This window comes from Orussus abietinus, unplaced genomic scaffold (genome assembly GCF_000612105.2).
Source record: "Orussus abietinus isolate OABI.00-Male unplaced genomic scaffold, Oabi_2.0 scaffold150, whole genome shotgun sequence".
NCBI classification, from domain to species: domain Eukaryota; kingdom Metazoa; phylum Arthropoda; class Insecta; order Hymenoptera; family Orussidae; genus Orussus; species Orussus abietinus.
In genome coordinates this window covers 127,937-147,650 of record NW_019394335.1, presented here as the reverse complement: position 1 = coordinate 147,650, position 19,714 = coordinate 127,937, and the positions used below count along the sequence as shown (strand labels likewise).

At 46.7% G+C, this 19,714-nt stretch overlaps 1 protein-coding gene across 2 annotated transcripts in view; it reads left to right on the top strand.

Moving 5' to 3' along the window:
• LOC105702286 (WD repeat-containing protein 47) overlaps positions 1–19,714 on the top strand; it is a 66,828-nt gene that overhangs the window by 30,583 nt on the left and 16,531 nt on the right. The gene's annotated exons all lie outside the window — the stretch shown is intronic.

Genomic DNA, 19,714 nt, shown 5'->3' with positions numbered 1-19,714 from the left:
AACTCACCCTAAAAACTACACAAAGCTAATCCTCGGTTACAATGAGTTACACTTCCACCATATTTTAACGGCGGGTTAATTTCAATTCACCGCCGGTTAGATTAACCAGCCAAATTCGATCGTTTAGCTTCGGCTAATCGAACTTCGCCCTAAAAACTGCACAAAGCTAATCCTCGGTTACAATGAGTTACACTTCCACCATATTTTAACGGCGGGTTAATTTCGATTCATCGCCGTTTAGATTAACCAGCCAAAATCGAACTTCGCCGTAAAAACTGCACAAAGCTAATCCTTGGTTACAATGAGTTACATGGTCCACCATAGTTTAACGGCGGGTTAATTTCGATTCACCGCCGTTTAGATTAACCAGCAAAATTCGATCGCGTTTAGCTTTGGCTAATCAAACCACCCTAAAAACTGCACAAATTTAATCCTCGGTTACAATTTCTTTTTTATTCAGCATCACGTTTTTATTTACAATCATCGAAGTACCCTTGAAAATATAGGATATTAATTCTTAAGCAAAGAACTTTGGTTAAGAATATTTTTTTACTTCTTGAGGCTAGCGTCTGTCAAATGATTTCTTGCACGAAGCTAGGAGGACTTCGTGCATCGAAAAAGATGCATCTGATTTCTCATCGATCCTAGTATCAGTCAATCACGCGAACGCGTTCACCGACAATTCGACTTACCTCGAATGGAGTATACGATTAGTTAATCACGCTCTAAATAAATGTCGGGGAACATTTACGGTTTTAACCCATGATTAACTTGGATGTTATCTTCAACCTACGATTAGGTAATAACTGATTTAACCGAGGTTTGTGGATCCGGGCATAAATCAGCCTTCTCCACCGAACCAAGCACCCGAGTACTCTCTACGAAATGACCGCCTGAAATGGCGTAAGCGTGGGCATTCATTGTTCCAAAAAATCCCCGGATGTTTTGCGAGGCAGGGAACGGACGGGAAAAATGAAGTGGATAATGAAATGCTGGTCTCGGCGAACCAGCCGAAGGTCGCTCACGCAACGGCGCGTTATCCGCGCCGGAGGAACACTAGCTAACAGGCAAAAAGAGAGCGGCGGTGCAGCGGTAAAGCTACCAGGGCGTTAACTAATTCGAGACTCGGTAAAAAACGAGCTGGCTCGCTTTCTTGCCGAAGAGACTCCATGAAACGACGAGCCATGGGGACTCTTCGCCCTGGCGAACGCAATCGCGGTTCCTCTGGAGAAAGTGAGGAGCGGGCGCCTGGTACCAACCTTTTAAATGTGCTTCATCACCATTTCTTTAAACAATTTTTCTACACTGTTGGTCGTCTCTGCCTCCATCTTTAGCGATAAAAGCGCTCTTAATTCATTCCAGTCTCGGTAAAAGGCGAGTGGCTCGCTTTCTTGCCAATGAGGCTCCGCAAAACGAAGAGCCGAAGGCACTCTTCGCCCTGGTGAACGCACTCGGTTCCCCTGGAGAACGTGGGCGAGTGCGCCTGGTACCAAGTCTTTTAAATAAGCTGAAGCATCAATTTTTAACAATTTCCCTGCACTTCATATCAAGATCCAGGGTACCTGCTGTTTTTAGGAAAATTCTTATATGGACAGGCAGAGACGATTCAGCAATAAAAACGCCCTTAGTTAATTTGGGTCTCAATAAACTCCCTTACTTATTTAGGAAATTTAAAAAAACTTTACTTACTTAGGAAATTTTTAATGTGTCAGGATCATTCTTAGATTATCAGGAGTGATGTGTCAAAGTTTCGGACGGTTTGGTCTAATACCCTTGAAAAAAAGTGATGTACTCGAATCGACTGAGTTGAAGGGGGTTTAACTTCACCTTAAACACCTCGGATTAACACTTTCTTGTTAACCATCTCTTCCGCACTTCATAATCGAGATCCAGATCGCCAGTCGATTATTTGGAAAATTCTTAATTGGACAAGCAGGGCCGATTTAGCGATAGAAGCGCACTTTGCTTCCGCCTTTCCTGGTTCACCGGGACCGCGTAATAACACGGCATCGCTTCGCAATAATTCGAAATCGCTCGATCGCCGGGTCGTTAAAGTCATGAAAATGACGATTTATCGGCCAACGTGGGACGACTTTCCCCGGCACGTTCTAAGGACTCGCGCGTGACGGATCCACGGATCCAACCGCGGCCATTAATTAACAATTCGACGGGGAATGACTCGTGGAGGTGCTCGACGTCCGTGAGAATCGGATGAGCCCTAGCTAAACACAGACCCTGGGCGTAGAATTTCGAAACACCTGTGGGTGTGTTCGCAGGGGGATAATTCAAGTCCGTAGTCACTTACCTGTCAAATTTAATGGGCGCTAATCGCGCGCAAATTGCGCCCGAGCCATTCGATCCTTGCTTGGGAGAGCGTCTCAAATGTGTCGTTTTTTTCATTTTTTTTATTCTTTCCTTAAAATCCAAGCCAGTCCTTGGACCTGTCTTTTTTCCTATTTTTTTTGGAAACGAGAATCAGCTATGACGACATTCGCGGGACGAGACCGCGCGTATCGCGGCCTTGGACCTCGGAATCCGTCGATCGGTCTCGGAAATTGACGACGAATTGCCTCGACGAGCCTAATTGGTCCGATTATCGACGGCGATTAAGGTGAAGTGAAACACGCCGAGGAACTTGATCAACGTTGATAAAGAAAATTTTTCTAAATGCCTACGTCGCCGACGTTCGTATTTATATCGACAGCTGTGTCGAATTATATTGGGTATTGTACCAAATGGCATACTCCACCTGTCGTTTTCGTACAATAATTATAAAGAAATCGAAGTAAAACTCCAGAAATCCTCTGGATTCATGATTTCTGGGGCCCTAATTGACTGCAGAGGGACCCCCTGCGCCATCTGTGATTTCCAGGTCAATTAAATTTTCACTTCGAGACCTCGTATTCCCATCGTTTTAGCATAGAAGCGCATACAACACTTTTTTTGCCTTTATCCCGTTCAAATGCGAGTTTATCGATTACCAGAGTGTTCCAAGTCGTCGTAAAATTGTCCTGACCCTTTCGATTCTCATATCAGAGCCTTCGATAATTGTATATTGATCGAAATATGAGAGCTCGACGCCATTTTGGTTCTGATCTGGGCCGAGTTAAACAATTTTTTTTTGAAATCCAAATTTTGAATGTGTCAGGACAATTCTTAGACGATCAGGAGTGACGTGTCAAAGTTTCGGACAGTTTGGTCTAATACCCTTAAAAATAAGTGTTGTATTCGAATCGACTGATTTGAGGGGGGTTTCACCTTAACCGAGAGCGGCGGAGAGAAGAGGTCGAAATAACGTTTACGGAGGTACGGCGGAAAAAAATGGTTCCTTTCGCAGGTCGAGCTAGATATTCGTTCCGTCGCGCAACAATGTCGGCCAGCCTTTGTTCCGTTTTCCCGCAGCGGAAGTGCCAGGGAAACGTAACGAAGGAAGAACCAATCGGGAGGGACGGGAACAATGGGGGAAATGTCGCCGTAAATGCCGCGCATATGTCAGTCGATATTGCCGAAGCCGATCGATCGGAAACGACCCGACGCCATTACGGCGACCCGCTGGAAGAGACGTATTTTTACGCAGTTTGAATGTTTCCGCGGACATGTCGCGGACAAATCGGGGTCGCGCCTTCGCAAATGGCGGACAAATGCCGGGCAGATGTTTCCCCGAGCTCGATTCGTTCAACGAGAGCAGCGGTTGTCCCTCTTCGGAGGACTGTGTCACGGCCGATGATTTATCCCTCCTCTCTCTCTCTCCCTCTCTTTCTCCGAGTCTGAACCGACCGAATTAACGAGTCGTCTTAACGAGTTGTTCTTTTTTTTTTTTCTTTTTTTCCGTGCCTTTTTCTTCTTGCGAGCATTAGTCGCACTCTGAAAAATTCCGCTACCGCGCTCAACAATGCTCACCGCAATAGTGGGCCTTTGCCTTCGGGCCCCAAGGTCGGAGCCCACACGCGGAGCCACCGCGTTTGGTCCCCGCAACAATTCCGCGGAACGGAGATTATCCTCGCCAGGATGCAAATCGATTGCGCATCGCCCGCTAATCTGTCCTCGCGCACCATAGGAATTCCTGGCCTGGTTAGGACGGGCGTGGGTGGACCGACTTCCGCGATCTTGGGATCCTGGGGAGTGGAGGTTCTTCGGATGTCGAAGGCTCGCGATTTTAACGTCCTGGAGACCCCGCGAGCTGGAGATCCTGGGGATCGTAGGCTCTTGAGATCGCGAGGACTCGTCATTCTGAGGTTTTGGGGACACGCGATCTTGAGATCCTGGGGGCTCTGCATCTTGAGATCCTGCGGAGTGTAGGTTCTTGAAATCTTGAAGAGTCGTGGTCTTAAGGTCCTAGGAAAGCCTCAACCTTGAGACCCTGCGGACTGTAGGTTCTTGAAATTTTGAAGACTCGCGGTCTTAAGGTCCTAGGAAAGCCTCAACCTTGAGATCCTGGGGACTGTAGGTCCTTGAAATTTTGAAGACTCGCGGTCTTAAGGTCCTAGGAAAGCCTCAACCTTGAGATCCTGGGGACTGTTGAAGACTCGCGGTCTTAAGGTCCTAGGAAAGCCTCAACCTTGAGGTCTTGGGGACTGTAGGTTCTTGAAACCTTGAAGATTCGGGGTCTTAAGGTCCTAGGAAAGCCTCACGCTTCAGACCCTGGGGACTGTAGGTCCTTGAAATCTTGAAGACTCGCGATTTTAAGGTCCTAGGAAAACTTCAAGCTTGAGATCTTGGGGACTGTAGGTCCTTGAAATCTTGAAGACGGGTCTTAAGGTCCTAGGAAAGCCTCACGCTTCAGACCCTGGGGACTGTAGGTCCTTGAAATCTTGAAGACTCGCGATTTTAAGGTCCTAGGAAAACTTCAAGCTTGAGATCTTGGGGACTGTAGGTCCTTGAAATCTTGAAGACCGTGGTCTTAAGGTCCTAGGAAAGCCTCAACCTTGAGACCCTGGGGACTGTAGGTCCTTGAAAAATTGAAGAGTCGTGGTTTTAAGGTCCTGGAGACGCCGCGATCTTAAGATCCTAGAAACTGTAGGTTCTTGAGATCCTGAGAACTGTACCTTTTTGAAACTTTGAAAACTTGCTATTTTAAGGTCCTGGAGACGCCGCAACCTTCAGATGCTGGAGACTAGGTCCTGGAGACCCTGAAGATTATACAATCTTGAGATCTTGAGGACTGTAGGTTCTTAAGATCTTGAAAACTCGCAATTTTAAGACTTTGAGGACACGGCGTTCTTAACCCTTTTAGTACTAAACAACAATATACCGTCGTTTTACAAGTGCCAACGACTTCGGTCGGCACTAAAAGGATTAAGTTCCGCTAAGATTTCGCGATCTTGGGATCCTGGGGACTGCCGGTTCTCGAGATCTTGAAGACTTTGCGATTTTAAGATTCCACGATCTTGAGGTTCTGGGAATGCCTCTATCTTGAGATCCTCTGCGATCTTAAGATCCTCGGCATCGCAGCAGCTAAAAATCCTGCACATTCCGCAATGTTGAGACATCCTGCCTGCGTCCTGAAAGATCTCGATATCCCGAAGACTCCGCTACATCAGTATCCGAAAAATAACTTAATCTCAAGTTCCTACGAACTACGAGATTTGAAGATCCTGAAACCTGCCAAATTTCGAGATCCCTACGAGATTTTAAAATCTTGAAGACTCTACGATTTTAAGATCTTACACACAATGATCTCAAAATCCTGCTCCATCACATAGTCTCAAAACTCCACCTTTTGTAGATTCGTTTATCAACCTTGTTCCCTTTAAGCCATAGTTTTCCTATGTTAGATATTTAGTTCAATCAAATGTTAGTTTATTTAAATCTGTTTATTCCCAAGACTTCTGAGCCCCCGACGTTATATCGGAGTCCATGGCCTTCTTCCCCCCTGCGAAATTTTAAAATCCATAACCTCCTCCACCCCCTGCAAAATTTCGAAATCCATGGCCTCTATCTTCCCAGCGAAATTTTGAAATCCACGGCCTCCTACCCCTCTGTGAAATTTCGAAATCCATGACCTCTTTCTGCCCAGCGAAATTTTGAAATCCACGGCCTCCTCCCCCCCCCCTGCGAAATTTCGAAATCCATGACTTCTTTCTTCCCAGCGAAATTTCGAAATCCATGGCCTCTTACTTCCCAGCGAAATTTTGAAATCCACGGCCTCCTCCCCCCCCCCTGCGAAATTTCGAAATCCATGGCTACCTTTAATAAATTTAAAAATCGAAATCGCGGTAAATTTCGAAATCCCGAAGACTCCTCGATCTCAAGACCGCAACCACCTTGAGATCTCATAATCCTAACGACTCCTGATAGCCGATACCGATCAGACCGTTTGGAAAATAACCCAACCATTGTTCTAAGGATAACTCAGCGGAGAAGTCGCGACGTGCAATTAGCCTAATCGACGTGCAATTAGCGTGTGCGGTGCGTTTCTCGACGCGTCGCAGCCTCGCGTGCGACACCTCTGCTAAGAACCGATCCAGATATCTCGTCTTTGCCAATTCGAGTTGACACGCGAGCCGGGAAACCAGATCCGGAGGTTCGCCGGTGTCACCTTTCCCGAAAGCTCGGCAGTACCCGCGATGAGTGGAGCACGCAAGTGCGACGCACTTACGCCGCACTTGCGTGTACACCAAGGTGAGCAGCTCACGTGGGCGACAAGAGAGAAACGCCGCGGTAGCTCTACGTAATCCGCCGCCGATCGAGCATAATTCGAACACGGCTCGGTCTCGTTACGCGTAATCCGACACCGCGTGAACACAATGCTTCGTCAGTTTTTTGCCGTGACCATTTCTGGTGCGGCTGAAAAAAGAAAGAAGAAGGAGAAGAAAAAAAGGGAAAGACGCCACTTCCCTCCTGACCGTTCATGGAGACCGCAGCGGTCCGGCCGGGTCTTTCCAGATAAACAAAATTTAAGGATAAGAGGAGATAACTTGTAAAATGCATTTTTAAAAGGGGGCAGTCAAAAGTACCTGAATCCTGGTTACTTTAATTGGATCAGGTTGTTAATTATACCTGTACTATTTTTCTGGTTAAAAGTATAAGGCACTTGTAGTGGAGTGTTGGCTGGATGCGTTTTAATCATTTCTTCGGGAAATTCAGATGGAATTGTTTGTTAGATTGAGGAATAAATTCCCGTAGTTATTAACGTAACGTAATGCTATTTAATCGGTGGGAAGTTATTCCTCAACCGATGAGGAGTTCAGAGATTCGATTAAGGTGATACATTCAATCAGAGCTTGGCAATCGGAACTTTCTAAGTTAATCAGACGTTCTCTTTGATGATTAGTGAGAATCTTTTAACTGGGCGCGTGGAGGAACGTTAAGCCGAACTTTTTTGGGTATCTTTTACAACGTGGAGTTTTCTGAAACGCATTTTTCCTGCGCAATTGAGACGCGAGTCCAAAGGTGCGCCGTTCTCTTGGGGGGAGGCCATTTCGCGACGGTTGTTTAGCGATTTACGGCGCGCGTTAAGTCTCTAAAGCCCGTGTCTTCGTCTTTTTATGTCCTCCGTGGCTCCCGCTTGTAGCGAAATCGCGAAGCGAGAGAATGTTCAGGGGAAATGTGGAGCAGTGGGCGAGAGAACGCCATGAGGAAGTTGCGAGAACGGCCGCAAAGCGGCGCCTTGGTTGGTTTCCAGGAGTGACTCAGTCGGTATGGCAGGTGCCGATTTGCACGTTTTCCATTGAAAAGATTTTGTCTACTAGGTCCAAGGAAGAAGTCTCGAGTTTTGTTGCAGAATGCAAAGCTCGGGAAAGATAAGCTCCTTAACGATCCGCCAGGAACTTCGCGATCAAACCGTTCCGAACACGTGGCGAGGGCGATTCCGCTGCGCTACCGACTCACAGGAATGCGCGACTCTTACTCTGTGTACGTGTGGTCGTTTGCGTCGTTTTGCCTGGCCCTTTCCCCCGTCCCCGGTGGCATTCCTCAGCCGAAGTCATGACTCGAGTCGCCTCGTAGAAAGTACCACCAGGCACGTTCGGCAAATGCTGCCAAGCGAGTCAGCAGCAAACCGATTATGCAAAACTCCCTGGAAGACGCTCAAGACCTTCCTCTCGTCGAAGGTCAACTCTATCCTCGCGATTATGCAGATTAGCGCGTAGCAAGTGCGAACTGTCTGCTCGATTTCCCGGGAAATCGAGGTTAAGAACGCCTTTGCGGAGTCCCATGGCCTGCCGGAAGTGTAACACGGGTTGTATTACTCCCGGGAATGCCGATTACGCGTCTCGTTAACGGTTTAACACCTCTCAATAACGTTGAGAGCAGGTACCGTGCGGCGCTCCACGATTTTGACAGCTAGGGCCTTCGCGTTACGTGACGACGCGGTCTCCATGGCAACGCGCGGGCTCGCCATGGCAACGGGACGCCGCAGGGACGCGCGGCGCTTCGCTCCGCCGGATCGGCTGGAACTGCTGGTTTCTCTCACTTTTTCTTTGTTTACTATTTACGCAGTGGCGACTACGATGACTATTAATCTCTGCTTTGCGGTTATCCGCGACATTTGAACCGCGCGCCAGGCGAGCCCATAACTTTGACCTAATATGGCGACTTCGCGTACGCGTCCCTCGCACGGTCTGGTGGGGATCGCCAGGCTCCTTTGACGCTTCGAGTCTCTCTCTCGCCGAGGTGTATCCAGTATCCGAGCGGCGTGTGTTGGCGCGCACACGCTCTTCGCGAGTACGCGTGGCGAGTACCCGTGGCGTTACAAGTACCTGTGGCATTGCAAGTACCCGTGGCGCGGGGATTACTCGAGTGGTTAAAGGTACCCGCGGCTTTGCGAGTACCTGATAGTTGAAGGTGCACGCTGTGAGTACCTGAATAGTTGACGATATCAGTGGCGTTACGAGTACCTTTGGAATTACGACCCACTTCGTGGCTTCCAAGCACCCTGACCAAGTCTGACCACGAGACTGCGTCGATCGAAAATCGAAGAGGAACGCGAATCCAGGAAAGAATGTCCGCAAATCCCCAGGAAGCCATCCAGCGACTGGAGGCCCTGTTCCGGGACGTAAAGCTCGAGCAAGATCGACATCGCAGCCCTGAGAGGGTCCGTATCGAGACCAGAGTGGACCGCTGCTGCGACATCCATGGGAAACACTACAAGGAGAATTGTACGAATCGCAGGGGTTACCTGGCGGGCAAGAAAGATCCTCAGGGTCGATGGGAGACCCCTGGGTACCACTCCCAGAGGCGAAGGAGCTCTCTGGGATTTTCGGGAACCTCCGCGAAGAGGGAAATCCACCCCTCCGCCTTCCCCGAGACCCTGAGGAGGAACCCCCTAGGAGCCTCCATGGGGGCCATCAATCAACCCAGGAAGGACTCTTACACCTCCACCTTCAATGGCGCGTCTTTAAGACGGGATCCCGTTGGTCGGTCCATGGGATGTCTCAGAAAGGATACTCTGAGCAACTATAACTCCCCCCTCAGACGCGACTATGTGGCCAAGTCCATGACGAGCTTACCCAAGTCCACCACGAGGACAAATAATCTGTCCAGCTTGTTTGGAAGTACTTCCCATGGATCTACGTCGAATGGCAACCTGAAGAGCTGCCTGGCTGGGTCCAGTGGCAGCCTTCGGAGTCATCTGAACGTCACCATGAAGACCGACCCTGTTATTGGACCTTATGGAGGCTCCCGGAAGGACTCCTTGACGGTACCTTTGTCCTCCACCGGCCTGAACTTCAACAGAAAAGGATCTGCGGACAGGGGCAGGTACTCCGCGGATTCGCTCGAGAACCTGAAGAGGAACTCCTGGGACCCGGGTCGCAGAGGCTCTTCTGGGTCCTCGGGAGGGTGGGACGACCCCATCTGGGAGGAGGAACCACGCGAAGACAAGGTACCACTTTTACCATCTTGAAGCCTTGATTTTGAAGCTTCGTTCTTGAAGCCTAGATCTTGGAAACTGGATTTTGAAGCCTCGTTCTTGAAACCTGGTTCTTGAAGCCTAGTTTTTGAGACCTGGTGGACTCCTTTTGGACGGCTCGCCGCCGTTCATTATCTCTTGCTAGGGATCGACGTCTGTCGGTGACATCATTGGCATGACAAGTACTCGACATGGCGCTTAGTCAGCCCAGCAATTACGCAAGCAACCGAATGCGGTCGTTCGGTAAAAGTAAGCAAGCAATTGCGTTTCCACGTCCTCGCGAATTTCTCGTCTCCCTGGTGCCTAAATTTAGGTCTTTCATTTTCTTGAGTATATTCATTACAATCGATATTCCACCTGTATTGCCGTGCAGGGACAATAGTCAATGTCGTTTCTAAATGGAGACCCCAACAGAAGCGATGACGACCTCCGAAGAGACGTCAACACACCCACGCCGGAATTGCCCGACCCTGAGGTGCCCACACTCGACCTGGGCCCGACTTCCCTCGTCTTCCCTCGTCTTCTTTCCTGTTTTTCCGCCATTTTGTTTTTCCGCTCGAGTATAAACAGAAATTACGTGAGTCTCAACGCCCACTTCGCTCTCTATATGGTTCCGTTCCGGGGCCACCTGAGTTACTGCAGAAAAAAAAATTAATAATTCGCAGCAGTGGTAAAAACTTTGATTTGCTTCTGCAAATGTAAAGACGCTAGGAAAATTGTCTCGCGGAAATGTCTTTGCTGCATTGATAACAGAAAACGCGGTAAAGTAATTATATTCGTGGTTGCAATATTATTTGCCAGAGACAATAAAACGTATATGGCTCGTTTAATCGAGTAGTAACAAATACTCGTGCCTCATTTTTAGCGTTACATATATTTTATATCTATGGTCGATAAGCGGCTGATAGCAAATGGCTGATCGCATTTTCTGTCTCTAAGCGAATTGAATTACACATAACATTTAATTCAAAAAGTTTCGATAACATTTTCTATACTGATGACCAACTTTGTCTTTGAAATTTTCTTCGCAAAGTCATTTCCACTTCACACTTTTCTTCAATTGAATTGCAACATTGATCATTCTTGCAAAATAAATTATATCGAACCCAAGAAATGTCGTTAGCAAGGAATATTCAGATTGCAGCAGTCAATTAATCTTGCTTAGCGGGTGAACTTTTTGCTCAGTGTAGAGTGCAAATGTCTTTTTTGTCGCGGATCATTAGACCTATGTCGCAACTTCTGCACACTTTCCTGCGAATCGGGATTACTTCTCCCAATGACTGCAGAGTAAATTTTCGTTTAGCGTGAAAGTGCAAATGTCTTTTTTGATCCTGCATTCGTGGTCTCGTTTTTTAACGCAAACATTTTTCGCGACTTTACATTTTTCTGCTAATCGCAATGAATTGTCCCTCCCATTCGCTGAAGTGTGTACAATTTTTCTCTCAGGGTACGAGTGCAAACATCTTGTTTGCCCCTGCATTGGGATTACCGCCAACATTTTTCGCGACTCGGTACTTTTTCTGCAAATCGCAATGAACTGTTCCGCCCATTCCCTGAAGTGTGTACAATTTTTCTCTCAGTGTACGAGTGCAAACGTCTTTTTTATCCCTGCATTGGGATTACCGCCAACATTTTTCGCGACTCGGTACATTTTTCTACAAATCGCAATAAATTGTTCCTCCCATTCCCTGAAGTGTGTATAATGTTGTCGCTCAATATACAAATGTATACAACTTTTCGCTCAATATACGAGTGCAAACTTTTTTTTTATCCCTACATTGGGATTACCGCCAACATGTTTCGCGACTCGGTACATTTTTCTGCAAATTGCAATGAATTGTTCCTTTCATTCTCTGAAAAGTAAATTTTTCCCTCAGTATACAACTGCAAATCTCTGTTCTTGTCCCTACATTGGGATTACCACAAAGATATTTCGCGAGTCCGTAAATTTTTCTTCAAATCGCAGTGAATTGTTCCTCCGATTCCCTGGAGTGTATGCCATTTTTGCGCCCAGGGTACGAGTAGAAATCTCTTTTTTGCCAGGATTTTCCCCATACCTATTTCGCAACCTCTGCACACTTTCCTGCGATTCACGATTCATTGCTCGCCCCATTGACTCGTGGCACAGTTTCCGCCGTACCGTTCTTCGATGGACATGTCAGAGGAGATGATCGGTCCCGTTGGTACCGGGACCGGCGTCTCGGTCCGGCGAAAGGACGCGTGCTCGTTGCCGTTCTTCCGGTTCCGTGCATCTCTTTACTTCACTTAATGCGCCTTCGGCGCACGCGATCGTGGAACCGGAAGCGACCATTGCGCAGTCGCGGCTCGTTACCCGGGGCACAGCCGGCGAACCTCGTTTGGCCCGGCTTTTCCCGTTATCACCGGACCCGATCATGCCGTTTAATCGCGGGGAAACTTGCCGACTCTTCTTACCGTGCGTTTGGATGAATTTATCCTGAAAATTGCGATGGCCGATTTGCCATTTCCTTCGCCGGCCATTTTGCGATTCTTGTTTCGAGCGTTCTCGCCGCGCCGCGAGTTAGGATAATGGAAAGTCGGAGGAATCTCGGTGCAGGCTCATCGGTCATGAACTGCAACGCCATTAATCTTGGGCCTGGTTGCATAGAAATGCCTAAGTCGGGGGGAAAAGGGGAGAAATGGCCGCTTTCACTTGCGGAATTGAGCTACGGTGCGGTCTTAACCTATGATTGTACAGCTGGGAGGATGGATTTAATTTATCGATATTTGTTCGAGGATTTTATATTTATTTTCCTTTCTACTAGTTCGATTTATCACTACTTATTTGATGAGTTATTACCTTGTTATTTAATTTATCCCTACTTGTTCGGGGATTTTTGTGCTTCGGGTACAGGTACATTTATTCCAGGGTTTCCATCTTTCCGGTGACTTAGTTTATCGCTATTTGTTCAGCTTTCAATATCTCCGGGGACTTAATTTATTCCTATCTATTAAAGGAATTTTATATGCTTAGTGGTTAATTTAGCACTATTTGTTCGAGGTTTCCTTGATTATTTAAGGTGCCCTTTCCATTCCACTTAAGGTGAAGTGAAACCCCCTTCAAATCAGTCGATTCGAATACAACACTTTTTTTTAAGGGTATTGGACCAAACGGTCCGAAACTTTGACACATCACTCCTGATCATCTAAGAATTGTCCTGACACATTCAACATTTGGATATGAGAATCGAAACGGTCAGGACAATTTTACGACAATTTAGAACACTCTGGTAATCGATAAACTCGCATTTGAACGGGATAAAGGCAAAAAAGTGTTGTATGCGCTTCTGTGCTAAAACGATGATAATACGAGGTCTCGGAGTGAAAATTTAATTGACCTGGAAATCACAGATGGCGCAGGGAGTCCCTCTGCAGTCAATTAGGGCCCCAGAAATCATGAATCCAGAGGATTTCTGGAGTTTAACTTCGATTTCTTTATAATTATTGTACGAAAACGACAGGTGGCGTATGCCATTTGGTACAATACCCAATATAATTCGACCCAGCTGTCAATATAAAAATCAACGTCGGGAACATAGGCATTTAAAAAAATCTTCTTTATCGACGTCGATCAAGTTCCTCTACGTGTTTCACTTCGCCTTAAGTCTTACGGCGTTTCATAGAAGAGGAAGAGAGGAGGAAGACTTGCCACCGGCAAGAGTGCTTTCTCTCGGTCGCAAATCTAGATGGGACCCTCGGGTGCATCCTCGAGTGGAGCTTCGCTCCCACGGGTGCTCGGCAGATTTCCCCTATTGTCGGGTAATTGGGCCGCGATAAGACCGATGCGCGGAGATACTTTCAAAAATTCCCACGGGACCGAGGAAACCTTATCCTCGAGGCTCGGAGAAGGGAAATCAACTCGGGGAAATGGTCCCTCCTCTTTTCCCGAAGCGTTTCCTCTGTCTGGATGTTTAACGAGCGGCTTTTCACTCTCGTTGGGGCGACTAACGCCAACTGGTGGATTCGTCAAACTGCAGTGGGACTTCTTCCGGTGGCGCAGTTCCGGCTGGCTCGTGCGTAAGAAATGGAAAGTGGTCTTCGCTGGCGCACTTCCTCGTTGTAAAAGTCGCCAAGTCGTTAAACTCGGTAAAGGTGTTGCCATCCGGCCCGCGTCCGGCAAAGTCGTCCGCGCAGTCCACTCGCAGTTGCAGTTGCAGCTGTAGCTGCACCTGAGGTGCCCCACTCGCGCCCGTTTATCCTGGACCATTCCGTCCTGCGAACCGCAGCTCGACCGGTGTCAGTTCGCTCCAAACCTGTGCGTGGGTCGAGTCGACCATTAAATTCCTTCCAGAGGGATTCGGGATATCCTCCTGGACGCCTGTTGTTCGTCCTGGACGCCTGTTGTTCCTCCTGGAACAACCTGTTGCTCCTCCTAGAGCCTCGTGCCCCTCTTGAGGGGATGCGCGGGAAGTCCTTACCAGGACTCGAAAAGTGGCTCGTCCGGAAAGGACGACTCGGCGCATCTATGGACTCCCTCGAATTCCAGGTAAATTTTCATAGGCTTTATCTCCTTATGGTGAAGACTTTACGAGACACCCGTTGAAAAATTATAATGACTCTTTGCCAATTATTTCATCCACTTTATGCACTTCTGAACTCGGAGTATCCGTGGACTTCCGGGATTTACGAGTTTATTTTCATTGGCTGGATTTCCTTATAATATAGGCTTCAACAGGTGCCATTAGGACTTTATTCATTATTTCATGAGTTTTCTGCGTTCATGAACTCGACAGGATCTATGCACTTTCTGAACTTCTAGGTAAATTTTCATAGGCTTTATCTTCTTACCGTGCATACTTTACAAGGTGCCAGAGGCATCGAAACATTATTTTACGAATGTTATTCATTATTTCATAATCTTTATGCATTTCTGATTTCGGAGCAATGATCCCCCTGGAATTCAGGCTTTACCACCTTATAAATAGAGTTGACGAGGTACCATGAGCATAAAAAAAAAATTGATTCCTCGATTATTAATTATTTGACGAATTTATCATTTCTCAAGGGGCGTCTCTTCTTCGTCGCCTTCCTATTACGAGGACGTTCTTGATGGACGACATCCTTACCCGGGAAGCGAACCGAACTTGACACGATTCCCCCTTGTCGACCTTGCATTCAATTCGATCTCGCAATGTTTCGGTTCGTGCCTTGGACCGTGGCGCCGGTTATGGTAATCCTGTCCAACGTCCATCTAAGGAACCATGAGTCAGGACGATCGAAACAAGGAACTGGGTCGACGGAATCGCATTTTTCTGACCATTTTTTGTCCTCCAGTCTGAAACTTTTACTTGCCGTAGAGAAGCTCCAGTCGGTAAGGGAGATAACTGTTTCCTTTCACCTGTTGAATCGGATTTCTTCGACAGGAAGCTGCTTTACCCACGAGCAATCGGCAGGGCTCTCTACCTTGCCGACAGTGAGGCATTCCTATTTGGCGTGAATGGCCTTACCGATCTTTATCAACGTCGCTTTATCAAGTTCCCACCTATTTCATTTTGTAGTGACGTCATCTCGAACAGTTAGATAGGACTTACTCCTTGAATTATTCCTATGTTCATTCTTCGATTTTCCACGGCCTTAAGGTGATATGAAAGGGCCATTTTATATTTACAACACGTCAGAATGTTTATGAAACTCTTCTCCAAACTGGGTGCACCTAATCATTGGATACTTTAGCACGTGATTATGGAGGCCCTAAGAAAGAACGCGATGCTCGTGAAATTTTATTCTTTAAGAGAAAATTCTTTTTTATTTATCCCAGATTAGAACCAGGGACACATATTTATGCTGAAAAATGAAATTTCACGGGCATCGCGTTCTTTCTTAGGACTTCCATAGTCACGCGCTGAAGTTTCAAATGATTCGGTGCACCCAGTTTGGAGTACAGTATTCTAAATATTTTGATATTTTTATTCATATAACAAAATGGCATAACACCTTAAGTCCTTCCTTTGAGCCATTTTTTATTTACACGTAGAAGTCGACGAGAATCGAGGCAAGCTGAACGCGTCCTTAGGGACTTCGCGGTGACTTCGTCATGGAGCGTTGATTTCAGTCCGAAGATTGTTTGGAGTACAGTATTCTAAATATTTTGATATTTTTATTCATATAATAAAATGGCATAACACCTTAAGTCCTTCCTTTGAGACATTTGTAGGCTCTGGAATGATAAGTTACGATATCAGGCTCAGCAGAAAGGAGCCATTTTTTATTTACACGTAGAAGTCGGCGAGAATCGAGGCAAGCTGAACACGTCCTTAGGGACTTCGCGGTAACTTCGTCATGGAGCGTTGATTTCAGTCTGAAGATTGTTTGGAGAACAGTATTATAAATATTTTTATATTTTTATTCATATAACAAAATGGCATAACACCTTAAGTCCTTCCTTTCGGACATTTGTAGGCTCTGGAATTACAAGTTAGGATATCAGGCTCAGCGGAAAGGAGCCATTTTTTATTTACACGTAGAAGTCGGCGAGAATCGAGGCAAGCTGAACGCGTCCTTAGGGACTTCGCGGTGACTTCGTCATGGAGCATTGATTTCAGTCTGAAGATTAATCGATTCAATTCCTAATCCGTCGAGCACTTAAAGGTCCGTTGCCTCGCCAGATTTCAGTCTTCGGAGAAACTCTTTGCCCCGGTTCGGGTTTCCTGGTCGGTATTATCAAACTGGACCCGCCAGACTCGAATGCCGGGTAAAAATCGGCCTCAGCTCTTGATAAGAAAGTGGATTAACGGGGCTGTCCACATTTTCCTCGATTAGTCGGACAAGTTGCAGGATAACTCCTGGTCGACACCCTTCTGGTCCGACGAATTGCGTAACACGTTCCATAATAAATACCGACATTTCATTCCCAAATGACGGCAGTTCAGGACGCATTAAGGTGAAGTGAAACACGTCGAGGAACTTGATCAACGTCGATTAAGAAGATTTTTCTAAATGCCTACGTCGCCGACATTCGTTTTTATATCGACAGCTGTGTCGAATTATATTGGGTATTGTATCAAATGGCATACTCCACCTGTCTTTTTCGTACAATAATTATAAAGAAATTTGAGTTAAACTCCAGAAATCCTCTGGATTCATGCTTTCTGGGGCCCTAATTGACTGCAGAGGGACCCCCTGCGCCATCTGTGATTTGCAGGTCAATTAAATATTCACTTCGAGACCTCGTATTACCATCGTTTTAGCATAGAAGCGCATACAACACTTTTTTGCCTTTATCCCGTTAAAATGCGAGTTTATCGATTACCAGAGTGTTCTAAATCGTCATAAAATTGTCCTAACTGTTTCGATTCTCGTATCGGAGCCTTCGATAATTGTATATTGATCAAAATATGAGAGCTCGACGCCATTTTGGTTCTGATCTGGGCCGAGTTAAACAATTTTTTTTTGAAATCCAAATTTTGAATGTGTCAGGACAATTCTTAGACGATCAGGAGTGATGTATCAAAGTTTCGGACAGTTAGTTTAGTACCCTTAAAAAAAAAAGTGTTGTGTTCGAATCGAGTGATTTGAAGGGGGTATCACTTCACCTTAATAATTCGTCCAGATCGACAGGATCGACTCCTGGGAGTACCGTTTGTCCGATCCTGTCGGGATCCCGTAAAAACCACCGTACACCTATGGTCACGGTTACACGGCTTCGAACATGGCGGATGCTCTCCATTTTGCAAGCCGGTAAATCGTTCCGACCATCTCGCGCCGATTAATAATCCAATCTGCGTACGCGTACGCGTTCTCAGCGGCCATGTTGAACGGTAACTACTGCACCGTAACCCAGTTTTCCATACCAGTTTCTGACCCGACGAGTCACCGTGTCAGGGTTCCGAAAACATTTCTCGACAATGTCCGAAAGGGTCACACGAATCAAAAAGTGGGTTGCGGATACGCCAAGCCTCTTTCCGCAGCGCGCCTTGACGGCAATCTCCGGGAAGAAATCGGCGGAATTCATTTTCCTTGCGATTTATTCCGACGTGGCTTACTGCGGGAGAGAGAGAGCAAAGTTTTGAGGAAAGTAACGAGCCTTGGGATCGATAAATCAATCGGAAATATCCGCTACGGATTACGAGTCTCTGCACAATTTCTTGCGCGGCCGCGAAGGCGCATCGCCTGTGCAGCTCGACTCGGCATCGAAGTCACCGGCGCCGCCGACCCTCCTCCGATAAAGTGCGCCTTCGGGCCGATATTATCCGACTTGGATGCAATTTCTTTTCTTTTTCTGCATCAAGTGCTTTCTCCGAGTAAAGGCCACAGTGCCGATCGTCTTCCTTTAAACGAGAACGCAGTTTGCTGTCGCGATTAGGCAGGTAACTACACGCATCGTGGCCTGTTTCTCGAAATGATTCCGGGCGTCGATCGCGTGTCTGCGGAAAGATTGAAAAAGTTACCCTAGAAATCGAACTGGATCAAGATAATTGTCGGTTCTAGAATTCTTTATTTAGAATTTATACTGTAAACGCAACATCGTTTAACAAAGAGAACGCGGCTACTTTTCCAGTCGGCATTCGATACGTCAGAGTGCATGTGTTTTATCGTCCGGCATTCCGTTCCTCGGGAATGCCGGATGCTTATGTGAAGTATAAGTAAATGGACGAACAAATCAATTCCTGGGCAAGTCGTAAACGACCTCCTGGCTTACATCGGCAAAGTGCGACGGATAGAACCGGTACAGATTTAAATTGTAGAAACCGCCGTGGAGGATGTGCAGGCGTCCTCGCCATTTCACCGGAGTTAAGAGGGATTGAGAAAAAAGAAAAAAACGGGATTCGTTGTACCTGCGAATATTCTCATTTCACGAAGGGGCCGAAGCTCCCCCGTGCGATTTCATGGCGCGTGGAAAAGGAAACCGAGTGGACGGAAAGTTGGGAAAATGAAACGAATTTACAGAGCGTAGAAGAGAAAGTTACCTCGCGGACCTTCGACACTTTGGATCTTTGACACCACCGGTTATGGTGGAGTGATTCCCGGGAAGAAATGCTTAATCTGATTATAAGGGAGGGGAATATGCGTGAATCGGGGTGGCATGCAAATCGGGAGAAAAGGAGCTACGTGGGACCCATATATGCGATGCGAGAGAAAGCTCCATTGGAAACCGAAACACTTTAGATTTCGCGGACGACGTCATGGGTCATCGGGGAAAAATCCGCAACATCCGCTCGACGTATCTCATCGCCGAGGTTCCCTGCTAGTTACATGCTTCTTGAAGACACGCCTCTCGTGTATACTGAAGAAATTACTCCGGGATGCTGCTCAAATCGGGTTTTCAACGCGGCCAGCCGAGCGGCACGAGCGTGTCCGCCTGCGGTGATGAGAAGTCCAATGGAGCCAAAAAGGAAACCACAGATGACAAGTGGCTGCCAATTAGTCGATTGCCGATCAAATTTGTCCCCGCGTTTCCTTTCGGGAATATCTCTTCGCCTACTTCGGGATATAATTTCACTTTTACAATTTAATAGAAGAAAATAAATATAAACAATTCGGTGCGTGGCCGCCACGCGCAATGGAAGTGAAACTTGTAAGTTAATGACGGTTATCAGATATTATTATTTATTCTTCATTATTCCTTCTGATCGATTAATTCCATTCTTTATTTCTATTATTTTAATTTCACTTGAAATATCAATAATTAACTGCGAGGACAGAACACTAACATTTAGTCAAATTACCTCGACACTGACACGAAGAAGAATGTAAATAGTAATGAACTGTAAAAAGTAAGATTTATGCAAATCGTTCGCAACGTGCGAACATGTGAGTACTACAATTCTTTAAGAAGGTCGAGCAAAAGAGTTTATAGAGAGAATCATAGTGGAGAGATAAATGGCACGCGATAAATGTATCAAAGAA